Source organism: Telopea speciosissima, chromosome 3, assembly GCF_018873765.1.
Source record: "Telopea speciosissima isolate NSW1024214 ecotype Mountain lineage chromosome 3, Tspe_v1, whole genome shotgun sequence".
Taxonomy (NCBI): Eukaryota; Viridiplantae; Streptophyta; class Magnoliopsida; order Proteales; family Proteaceae; genus Telopea; species Telopea speciosissima.
Genome location: NC_057918.1, coordinates 36,966,743 through 36,979,606, shown reverse-complemented (window position 1 = coordinate 36,979,606; position 12,864 = coordinate 36,966,743). Strand labels below are relative to the sequence as shown.

The 12,864-nt window shown below is 33.3% G+C and overlaps 1 pseudogene; it reads right to left on the bottom strand.

Moving 5' to 3' along the window:
* LOC122655129 overlaps window positions 1-11,448 on the bottom strand; it is a 57,850-nt pseudogene extending 46,402 nt beyond the window's left edge.
* Window positions 11,449-12,864: the final 1,416 nt, after the last annotated feature.

The window sequence follows — 12,864 nt, the reverse complement described above, 5'->3', positions numbered from 1 at the left end:
AAGCGTAACAGTCAGGAGATGTTGGTGCTTACGTTCCACCACACCATTTTGTTGGGGGGTGGAAACACAACTAGACTGATGAATCACCCCCAACTGTTGCAAAAAACGAAGGGTAGGATGGTTAAAAAATTCGGTTCCTTGGTCAGACCGAATAATCTTAATGTGTACCCCAAATTGAGTCTTTATCATGGAAAAAAAATTCTGAATTAAATTAGGAACTTCATCCTTGGTTTGCATGAGAAATAACCATGTGCTTCAAGAAAAGTCATCTACAATGGTTAAAAAATAACGGGCACCCGACAAGGTGTGTAGTATGGTCCCCAAACATCGAGATGAATCATATCAAAACAAGCAATAGTAGATATAGAACTAGTAGAAAATGGTAAACGGGTCTATTTTGCCAATGGACAAACAGTACATAAATCATCTTTATGAAAAGAAATAGTAGAGTCCAAATGTTTTAAAGAAGAAATAACCGAAGAACCCGGGTGACCAAGGCGGCAATGCCATAGATCAAAAAGCGAACGAGCAGCAACGACAATGGATGGATGAAAAAGATCTAGGAAATAAAGATCACCACGACATTTACCCATCGCAATAGTCCTCTTTGAGCATAGGTCCTGAAAAAGACAAGAAGAATCAGAAAAGATAATGGCACATGAAATATGAGAAGTGAGCTTAGGAATGGATAACAAATTAAATGTAGGAACATAAAGCACATGTTTAAGAGTCAAAGAAGGACTTAAAACAATGTCGCCTATGTGGGTAACAGGGGATTGGGTGCCATTAGGTAAAGTTATAGGTAATGCATGGGATGGGGTAGAAATATTGGAGAATAGAGATAAGTCGCAAGAAATATGATCGGTTGCCCCGGAATTAAGGATCCAAGGGGGGAACCGAAAGAAGAGGCCAAGCAAAACTTACCCGCAAGAGAGGCAAGAGGATGAGGGTTACCAACATTAATCAAGGCCAATAACTGAGTGACCTGATCAGCAGACAAGGATGGCGCGGTTGGTGTAGATGCAGATGAAACCGTGGCAATGAGAGGGGCAGTAGGACATGGATTGCTACCACGAGTAGAGCACGGATTTTGGCCCTCCAGATACCCGTGCTTCTTGAAGTAGTGGCTGTCAGAGTGCCCATCTTTGCCACAAAAGGTGCAGTGATAAAATGGCTTCGATTGCTGAGTGGTCCATTTGGAAGAGCCGGCGGCAAGGGTGACAGAATCGGTTTACGGGGCAGGAGTAGAGTGAAGAGAGTGTTGGCACTCCTCCTGCAACAGTAAGGAATAAGCCTTTGCAACCTATGGAAGAGGATCCATCAAAAGAATCTGGCTTCGAACAGCCGAGTAAGAATCATTGAGGCCTTGTAAGAAATACATAAGAGAGTCGGATTCAAACAAGCCATGAAGGGTGGTAGTGGTGCCGCAAGTACATGATGGGAGGGTGCGATAGGAAGAAAGCTCATCGCAGAGACCCTTGAGTTTGGTGTAGTAGGCCGAGATGGAATCATGATCTTGGCGCAAAGTGGACATCGAGTGTTGGATCTCAAAAATCCGAGGTGCATTCTTTTGAGAGAAGCGGGCCTGCAGGTCGAGCCATGCATCACGGGCAGTGTCGAACCAAAGGATACTGTGTGCAATAGTTGGAATCGTAGAGTGAACGATCCAAGAACAAAGCATACTATTGCGGCGAATCCAAGAAGAGAGATCGACTGAAGTTGGTTCCAGTTTGGGCAAGGAGCCATCAAGAAATTGGAGTTTGTTCTTAGCTTCAAGAGCCATGATCATGGAGCGATTCCAAGTGGGAAAGTTATCGCCATCAAGTAGCAGGGTGACGAGTGGTGTGCCCGGCTGATCGGAACTGTTGAAGAAATAAGGAGAGGTGGGTGAAATGGTGGAGGCAGCGGTGGCGATAGGGAGGGGAGTGGTGGTGCCGTCCATTGGAGAAGAGAAGCAAGGGTCCTAGAATCTTGCTAGGCTGATACCATGTTAAAGCATATAGAAGATTGGCATAAAATGATAAGATGAATGGAAAGTTGTGTATCTATCCATTGATATGAGGGTTGAATTTATACAAGATTATTACATGATACAAGGGATCAATCATCCCATATTAGTGCCTAATCACATCCTAAGATATTGCTTTGTGTAATGGAAAGAATAAATTAGAATCAATTAGCTTAGTCAGCATATATACAAGATTATGAAAACTCATATGGTAAGAATATTTAATCACTTGGATTCATAAGGATGAATATTAAACAAATGTCCCGATTTGCTTGTGATTTAATGATGTTTTATGTTTTTATCTTAGAAAATCTAAATGGTTCTTCCCTTTACCATATCTGAACAAGCTGTAAATAAGATTGTTCCACATAGAACTTTCCTTTGTGTACTAGGGGCTTTTGGAGTATTTTTATGGTAGCCCACAAACCTTAACTCTAAACTACTAATACAATTTACAGTAAATTTGGTTCAATTCTAATCAAACGATTTTACCCTTGAAATTAAAATCAAACTGAAATCGAGAAACAAATTCCTTATTTAAAACCCAAAACTGAATCGATTCTTCTTCAATTCAGTTTAACCCGTATGCCATGTAGAAAATAAAAACTTTTAAAAAATATTTAAAAATAAATAGAAGCATGAAAACTTGAGAAAAATTCCCAATATATGGAGGTATATATATGGTTGCATTTGACTCTAAAATTGGATATGCGGTGAACCAAGACCTTGCCTTTCTATTACTTCCACGTGGGTGATGTGTGTTTTATGGGAAGCCTTCCCTATATGTGGCCAAGTTACATTAATTTATATTGTTACTAATCCATGGTAATACAGTGTCTAGTTAGCTTCAATTATTCTTTCTACACATGTAATCTCATTGCAAAGCATTAATAGAAGGGTTATTAACATGCATTAAGGTTAGGAACTACATAAAATTCACCATGTTGTTGCAAGTTATACAAAAGTAATATATATATATATATATATATATACTAGTAAAGGTGCACGTGTGACCATACATGGAATCTAAGTAGATATATTAGTGAGCCTAACTTACAGAATCATGATATACTTTTCTTTACACTATCGTTGATTTTTAAATGAAAATATAGTTGTGTTGTTGATGTAGTGGTTGTTGTATCCTGTTTTGTTTTTTAGTAATTTGTATAATGCCACATTTTATTATAGTTTAGTTAATTAAGATCCATATTTAAATTTTAAATATTGTTTTCAAAGAAAGATGCTTAAAATGAAATAAAAAAATAATAAAACTCTTGATCTTTTGTTATTGTGATTCTATTGTTAGCTTCATTTTTAAGTTAAAATCATTCCCTAAAAAAAGAAATTGAAGTAAAATTTAAGATTAATAATCTTAAAACGCTACTATCGTTAATATTTACATTGTTCATTATCATTAATCCTTAAATAACTTCTAAATACACTCCTTGTAGCTATGCCTTTTAGCTTTCCAAATATATTCCTTTTCAGTTTTTATCTTCTTCTTCTTTTGATCTTTATTGTCTTCTAATTCAATGACTTCCTTTTTTTCGCATTTTTTTTCTTGAGTGTATCTGCAACAATTTTTTTGGATGTTCTACTTGAATTGTTCCTGTCATCAATTTTGAAATAGAAACAGTATATTTAGGATACGGAAGATTTTAAAGACTCTTTGTGCTACAAAATAGAAAATAAACATTAGATATATATTTAAGTGTAGTAATTTATTTATTTACTTTAATAAATTTATTTTAAAAAGTTAATACAATTTGTTTACCTTTTCTGTTGATTTTGCATATTCAACTACTGATAATCCGATAATTGTTTCAATATCATTAAATATTATCACAATTATTGTTTCTGTGTCATCTGAGACCCTGAATTTTACCAAGTATCTATGAATGTGAAATAATTGTTAATTTAAAATACTATTAAAATAAATATTTGTTGTATTGATTTATTGGTAAATTGGAATCTTACTTTTGTGTATACTCTGTATCATCTTTTGCACATTTTTCGCATGTTGCTTTTGCTCCTTTAATTTGTATCTTTTTGCTACAATTGTGCACGCGTTGTACCATAGTTTTTCAGTTTCAACTTTTGAGATTATTCCTCTAATATAATAAAATTTATTCTGCAAATTAGTATATGTTAGAATCCTTAAAGCAAAATTGAAAACAGTTGTTATATTTTATATTTTACTAACTTAAGTTACAATATATTAATTTACTGAAACAAATCGTTTCAGACCGGTATCGATGGAGATGGAGATCGGTATTGATTCCTGGCCGATCCTGTATCGGTGGATCGATACAGACAAGGGTAAAAATATAATTTTAAAAAAAAAAGAAAACAGTGATAAACCTAACCGATCCCATGGAGATGGAGATCGGTATCAATTCCTGGCCGATCCTGTATCGGTGGATCGATACAGACAAGGGTAAAAATATAATTTAAAAAAAAAAGAAAACAGTGATAAACCTAACTGATCCCATATCGATGGATTAGTACAGACAAGGGTATAATTATTTAAAAATAATAATTTTTTAGAAGAAAATAGGGTAATCTAACCAATGCAGACCGATCCGTGTTGGTCGGGATCAGTTAGGTTTACCCCTGTTTTCTTTAAAAAATAAAAAAAAAATTTTACATTTTTTTCATTGTCCGTATCGATCCACCGATATGGGATCGGCCAGGAATCAGTATTGATCTCCATCTCCACCAATACCGATCGGGGACCGTATTTATTGGACTACATCGGTTTAGGTTACCTTATTTTCTTCCAAAAAATTAATTTTTTTTTTAAATATATTTTTATCTTTGTCTATACTGACCCACCGATACAAGATCGACCAGGAATCAGTATTGGTCTCAGTCGATACCGATCTAAATCGATCTAGTAAAAATGTACAAAAAAATTTTAATTTATGAACAAAAAAATGTAAACCTAACCGACAGATCAATTTGGATCGGTATTGACTGAGACCAATACCAACTCCTGACCGATCCCGCATCGGTGGGTTAGTACAAACAAGGGTATAAATATATTAAAAAAAAGTTTTTTTTTGGAAGAAAATTGGGTAACCTAACTGATGCAATCCGATACATATCGTTCCGGACTGGTATCGGTGGAGATGGAGATCGGTATCGATTCCTAGCTGATCTTGTATCGGTGGATCGGTATGAACAAGGGTAAGAAAATAATTTTTTTTTAAAAAGATAACTGGGGTAAACCTAACGGATCCCGACCGGCACGGATCGGTATCTACTAAGATCGATACCGATTCCTGGCCAATCCCATATCGATAGATTAGTACGGACAAGGGTAAAAATATTTAAAAAATAATAATTTTTTGGAAAGAAAATAGGGTAATCTCATCGATCCGTGTTGGTTGGGATCGGTTAGGTTTACCCCTGTTTTCTTTAAAAAAAATTAGATGTTTTTTTTTACATTTTTTTCATTGTCTATATCGATCCACCAATACGGAATCGCCCAAGAATCGATATTGTTTGCAAGAAATAATTAACCACAAGCGTACGGATCAATCATAGCTACAGGTCGAACTCAAGGAGATGTACGCCACTCTATTTTACTTACTTTAAAGCAATGCAAAGTGAACCAAATTAAAGTGTTGAACTAAACTAATGATAATTACATTAACGCATCCTAACTCACAAGCATCTAGCGAAATTACGTATCGAACGAATTGAATTGGCACCCTAACACATAAGCATCTAACCTATCAATACTAATGCCGATTGGAAGGAATATATCGCAGCCACACATCACAATCACATAAAAAAAAGAAAAAAAAGAATTATAAGGCTAAGAGATGAGAGAGGGAGAATGGAACTAAGAGATTAGAGAGGTAAAACCCGAAGGTGCTTGAATCGGACTGAAATTGCTTGCTTCTACCACACTTGAAATGGCGCTACCAAATCTAAAATAAAAATAAAAATAATTAAATTAAAATCCTAACATAATGTATAATGATAATAGTAATAAAAAATAAAATCCTAAAAGCATGATTGAATTAGAGAGATAAAAAATGAAAATAAAAATAAAAATAATGGAGAATGAAAATTCCTAATAGAGTGGAGGGATTAATGGAGATGAGAATACTAATAAAATAAAATTAATAGAAGAAGAAAGAGGTAGAGAATAAGAAGAAGAAATTAGAAACTAGAAGAATTAAGGGGCTAAGAAGAAGAAGAACATAAAAATAAAAATAAGAACTTGATACTCCTTTCTACCAAAGTTGAAAGTGTATGAATTAATTAAGCTTTGCATGAATGTAATTGATGAAGCTTGAATACTAGAATAATCCTACCATGGCTTCCTCTTCCAAATCTCCAAGTCTTGTCATCAACTTAGGAACTTAGACTAGAAAACTTTAAAATTTAACTAGAATTAAAGGATTACAATCATATTGAAGACATAAATAAATTAAAGCATGAATTAAACCGATTACAATCATTAAACTAAGCTCATAAATCAAACTAGAAACTTAGAAACCCAAAAATTAAAAGGAGAAGAAGAGAAAATTTCACTAATAATTGAACTAAAATTGACTAAAAATTGAACTGAAATTGAACTAGAACTAACTAAAATTTAATTAGTTATAACCCAAAGGGCAAGGGGTATTTATAGGGGGAAGGAGAGAAGGGAGAAGAGTGAAGAGGTAAGAGAAATATTCCCTAAGAGAAGAGAATATTCTCTTCTTTTTCCTCCTTTACATTACTTGAATCCCAAGAAAAAAAGAGAAAAAATAGAAAGAAGAAGAGATAAAAATCTTAGCTACAAAAACCTTCTATTTTCCAAAAAATGACTTTCTAATTCTATTCTTGTTCTTCATTTTCTTTGCAGGAGTCTTCTCCAAGTCATGTGATCAAGGCATCGTTCACTTTTCAACCTTCCATGGATGAGAGAATATTTTTCAAAAGAAATCTATCCAAAGTAAAATTCCTGTAATGCCCCTTGAAAAGTTGGAGGAGAGAGAGAGTGATGACTAGGATTCTACTCACAATAAATAAAATACCTATTCTGTCCTCCAAAAAACTTGGAGCATGGGGTGCTTATATAGGCCTCACTATTACATTCCTTGCAAAAAATCACACAAAATAGATCAAAATTTTGTCCAATTTGGAATTTGGGAGCCCAAGATATCTCAAGTTGAAGTTGGACTGCTCCAAAGCCTTCCAAATGGAATCTTTCGGCTAACAAAAAAGATAAATTCTAATAATTGCAATATGGCCCCTCAAATCCAAACTTTCGCTTTACTTTGTCCACAGCTGATTTTCGATAATTATGAACAAACCCCTATCATAAAAATTGAAAATAGTTGCATGCCATTTTCGCGCGTCGTTACGGAAACGGCCGTAACTTCTTCGTTTCAACTCGGAATCAAATTCTGTTTGAACCGTTACGAAGCTGACTCGACGGGCTACACATCCATATTATTAACACCTCAAAATTATGCTAAGGGGCCCACTGTACTCACATTCAAATTTGACTAATTGGCGTGATTCTTTCAGTGCTCAATCCAAACTTTATTTTCTCAACTCCTGGGCACTTTCGGCTACTGCCAAACACCACTAAACAGATTAAAAATGGCTTCTTAGTATCATTTGCTCCATTTTCACAAGAATGCACCTAAAACCTAAAAACACAAACAAAAACCTCGAGTAGCTCCGTTTCAAGTATAAAAATGCATGCTTTATGGCCCTAAGATTTCGCACATAAATGTGCTCATCAGGTATCGATCTCCATCTCCACTGATACCGATCAGGGACCGTATTTATCGGACTGCATTGGTTAGGTTACCCTATTTTTGTTTTAAGAATTAGTTTTTTTTTTAAAATATATTTTTACTTTTGTCTATACTGACCCACCGATACAAGATCGACCAGGAATCGGTATTGGTCTCAGCCGATACCGATCTAAATCAATCTATAGGTTAGGTTTACCCTTTTTTTTTGTTCAAGAATTAGATTTTTTTTTTACATTTTCACCCTTGTCAGTACCAACCCACTAATACGGGATCAGCTAGGAATCAATATCGGTATTTGCTAAGAAATTGGAGAGAGAGAGAACGAGATCATTGAGAATAAACAAAGATATTTAAAAAAAAAAATAGCAAGAAACGTTTTGAGATTTTGTGGATTCAAATAGAGAGAGAGAGGGGAGATATGGTTGAGAATAAAGAAGTATTTAAAAAAATAAATAAAATAAAAAAATAGCAAGCAAAAGAGATAGAGAGAATGAATATCTACCTTATTTAATTAAGGGTTTTTTTTTTATTGCCTTAATTTTATGAGAAAGAATTGGAGAGATTTTCTCTCCATAATTGTTAACCGATTTACTTTTGATAAATTTAATTTTACGGAGAGAATTGGAGAGATTTGTTTTAAAAAATAATAAATATTATTAATATTAATTAATTTTAATTACAAACAGTCATTAATACTAAGGGTACCTAAGATTAAGAATTTATAAGAAAGAATGACATAAAGATTAATATTTGAAGAATGGAATTTTAGATAAGACTGAAAGGTACAATAGGTAAATGAAAGATTTGCCACTAATTAAAAATAATAATAATTAATTCTAAGGGTACCTAAGATTATGAAATTATAAGAAAGAATGACATAAAGATTAAGAATTGAAGAATGAAATTTTTGATAAAATGAAAGGTAGAATAGTTAACTAAAAGATTTGCCACAACGTGCTTTTATATAATAGTATGATATATACTAGTAAAGTTGCACGTGCAAATGCACGTGTTTGCTTTTTTTCATGTATGAATCCCCGAATTGAACACCCAACATTTTAGATGTTTTACTTAAATAATAAATTTGTTTATATAAACAAATATTAAAATAATCAATTTTTTCTTTTATTTCTTTAAAACTTCTTTTCATTTTATAATATTTACATTTTTAATTGTGTTTTAGTAAAGACATTGAGCAGTATTTAAACTATAATTCTAGCTTAAAATAATAATGGTGGAGTTTATCATGGATAATATTGTAATATATATATATATATATATATATATATTTTTTAAGATAAGATGTTATTAATGGCGGAAGAATTGAATTTAGCTTTAAAATCGTGAGAAAACTAAGTAGTGAAACGAATGGTACCTTAATTTTTATAAAAGAATAATTAATGCAACATTGAGGGGGGGTTTATCATGGATAATATTGTAATATTTTTTTAAGATAAGATGCTATTAATGGAGGAAGAATTGAATTTAGCTGAAAATTATAATAATTAATTGAGGGGGAGTTTATCGATTGTTCAAAGAATAATGGGTAACATTGTAAATTTTTTTTTTGTAAGATAAGATGGGATTATTTTATACATTGGAAAGTGGGGTTTTATAAATTGTTCAACGAGAAAATGGGATTATTTTACTCTCTTTTTCTAATTTCTAATTTCTAATTAATAATTAATAATAATTATCTCTTATTGAATCTATCTGAAAAAACATGAGAAAACTGAGTAGGAAAACGATTGGTCCCTTAATTTTTATAAAAGAATAATTAATGTAACATTGAGGGGGGTTTATTAATGGAGGAAGAAGTTAATTTAGCTAAAAATTATAACAATTAATAATTAATAATTAATGAAGGGTATTTTCAAAATTGGGGTTTATCGATTGTTCAAGGAATAATGGATAATATTATAATTTTTTTTTTTGATAAGATAAGATTGGATTATTTTATACATTGGAAAGTGGGGTTTTATACAATGTTCAACGAAAAATTGGATTATTTTATTCTCTCTTTATAATTTCTAATTTCTAATTAATAATTATCTCTTATTGAATTTATCTGAAAAAACGTGAGAAAACTGAGTACGGAAACGATTGGTCCATTAATTTTTATAAAAGAATAATTAATGTAACATTAAGGGGGGGTTTATTAATGGAGGGAAGAATTTAATTTAGTTGAAAATTATAACAATCAATAATTAATAATTAATGAAGGGTATTTTTTTGGGCTTATTGATATTGTTGAAGGGTATTTTTGGTATGAAAAGATTTGCCATGACTTTTGAGTTTCTACATTTATATATATATATAAGTAATCTCTAATAAGACAATAAAGAGTATTATAGACTCTATATTATAGCGGTAAAAATTTTATGACCTAGATGTATCTACGGTGCAGGAAAACTTTCTCCATTCTCTAATATATAATAATGGATATTACTAGAAATTTTGCAATTTTCCAACTCTCGGTGCATTTTTAACCATTAAAATATGCTCTTTTTTTAATGAAAATTGACCCATTAAATGGTTGTGGTTCTTTATAACATAACATGGATCCATCCAACATATGATAAGAAGTTCAATATTATTAGTGTATCAAGTAAATCATACTCCAAATCCTTTTTAAGTAAATGTACCATTTGTAGCATTGGTACCCATACAAATACTGCTTATCAAATTTTGGGACTATGGTTTTGAGAGTGGGAATATAAAGGTTAAAAAGGGGTGCATCTTGTTGTCACCATGTAGGTGAACTAAGAAGTTGTAACCTTACTTTTTTGCCCTTTGTCTTGTTCCCATAAGTTATTTAATGTAGGTTAATCTCATCATTTCATATGAATAATGACAACTTTTGGAAATGGCATAATGATAAATCATTTTCAACTTATTTTGAAAACTTTTTTTTTTTTTACCTTTGATTAAAGGCCAAATGGTCTCTGTGCCAGGGGTGCAGGCTGCGCCCAGACACATGGGGGTGGGTGAAATGACTACCCTATCCCCTGAATGGCAGACCCATGTGTTTGGGCGCAGGCTGTGCTGCGGCACAGAGAACATCAGTCCTTGATTAAAATAACTTTTAAGAATAAGACAAGAGGCCAAAATGTAAGGTTACAGTCTTGTTGTAACCAACCTTAGTTACAACAAGATTTTCTGGGTAAAAAATAACTTGAACAACTAATGTGAAAGTAAACTTGACTACCACCCAACAAAAGCACATTTTTGTAAGAACTTGTGAACCCTTAATTATGAGGTATTGATCCTTACCAACTGAGCTTCCCGAGGGTTCAATGTTCTCATTATGAGGACGTCTTTATAGCCTTATTTTCATTGAATGACAAAGGAAAACAAACTATGTGGATCAACCAAAGAAGAAATGAATTGATTCAAGAGAAGTCCCCAAAAAACATAAAAGAAAGAAACAAGCTATGAGAAATATCAAAAACCCTTGCAAAACGAAAAAAGAAAATAAAATAAAACAAAGAGAGAGAGAAGAAGAATTTTTAAACCATATGTGGCTGGTTGGAGTGTTTTCTTAATTACCTGATAAGCAGACGTTGGAGTTCCAAAAAGAAACATTAGAGGAAATTGGCTGCGATGCAAGAGGCAACTACTGAAACTGATCAGTTGAGTAAAACAAATGGCTGCAAAGAATAATTTCATCATCTTTGCTAAGTGAAGGTCTTCTGTTATGTTCTGTCTTGGACTATCTATTTTTGGATTCGAAATTTTTTTATATATATAGAAGCTAGCACCCAAGGAGAATTATGGTTCGAACGACACTTCTTTATCTTACATTTTAGGAGATTTCATTTGGTGGCATGAAGAAGCATGCACCATTCAAGTACTTCTTTCTTCATACAAAAATGTCTCATGCTTCATGTTACTTTATTATTCTTTGTGATGCATGCATGCATGTATTGAACTATTGATCTTCATTCCTCTTTTCTTTGTCCTTTTTCTTTTATTAAGCCTCTATTTTTGTTGTCATTATTTGAGCAGTGCCCCCATGCATGCTTACTTGAACAGTACCCCATGCTGATTAATTTGATCCCCCAATAAAATAACGATTGGAGTCTGGATCAGCTCCACATTTGGGGATAAGTTGACATGTGTTCAGATCATCCACCAGGCAACTAACTTTTTTTTGATGAAAGTATAATCACACAAACCACACACTAATCCCAAAAGGTTAACCACCAGGCAACAACCTTGACCCCCTACTTAGCTTTTGTTAAAAAATTTAAAATATTATAAAAGGAAATAGTGGGACCCACTTGCTTTTTCTTCCACACCTCCGATTGTCGACCACAAAGGTATCCTCCATGGATCTCCTCTCTCTAAACAACAATCACCTGTAAGTATCATGTCAAGGTACCTGGCATTTGGTTGGATTCTTGAGATAATCCCTTCCCACCACTTCCCAGTTCCCCGGATGTGATGAATCCCTCCCCAACTAACCCTTTTATTTAAGAATAATTTATTCCCAACCTAATCCAAATCAACAAGTCCCATTTTCTTTTCTCCTCTGTGCTTCTCTATCCCTTCCTCTCTCGCTTGCTCACTGTCTCTGCTTCAACAAGAGGATACCGGTCATCACCCATGAGGATCTTCAGCCTTAGATCCAACACATTGCCAATGGTGATCGTTCCCATCTCTGATCCCAGCATCCATGAATACGGTTTTTATGCTCTGCAATTTAACTCATCAGGCATGGGAAGGAAAAGTATCCTGAGGAATGTTACAATACTTCTGTTTGGGAACAATTTTGGTCATCAATTTGAATTTGTGAGTTACAGAGACAGTGCTCCATGGAGAAGTGTGAAAGGGAGACAAAGCATCAAAATCTTTCTTGGCCTTTTTCTTAAGATCAAGTGTAAAATTGAGCTCATTCCATTCGCATCGACACTACTTATTTGGACTAAATTAGTAAGATTTTTGTTGACTTTAGTAAACATATGCAAGAAAAAAAAAAAGATTACAGAGGTTTGAAATGTTACTTGATTATTGATTATAAAAACTAGTTAAAAGATGCTAATGTGAGATTATTCCCTTAGATTGTGATTCCTCAATAGAGGAATA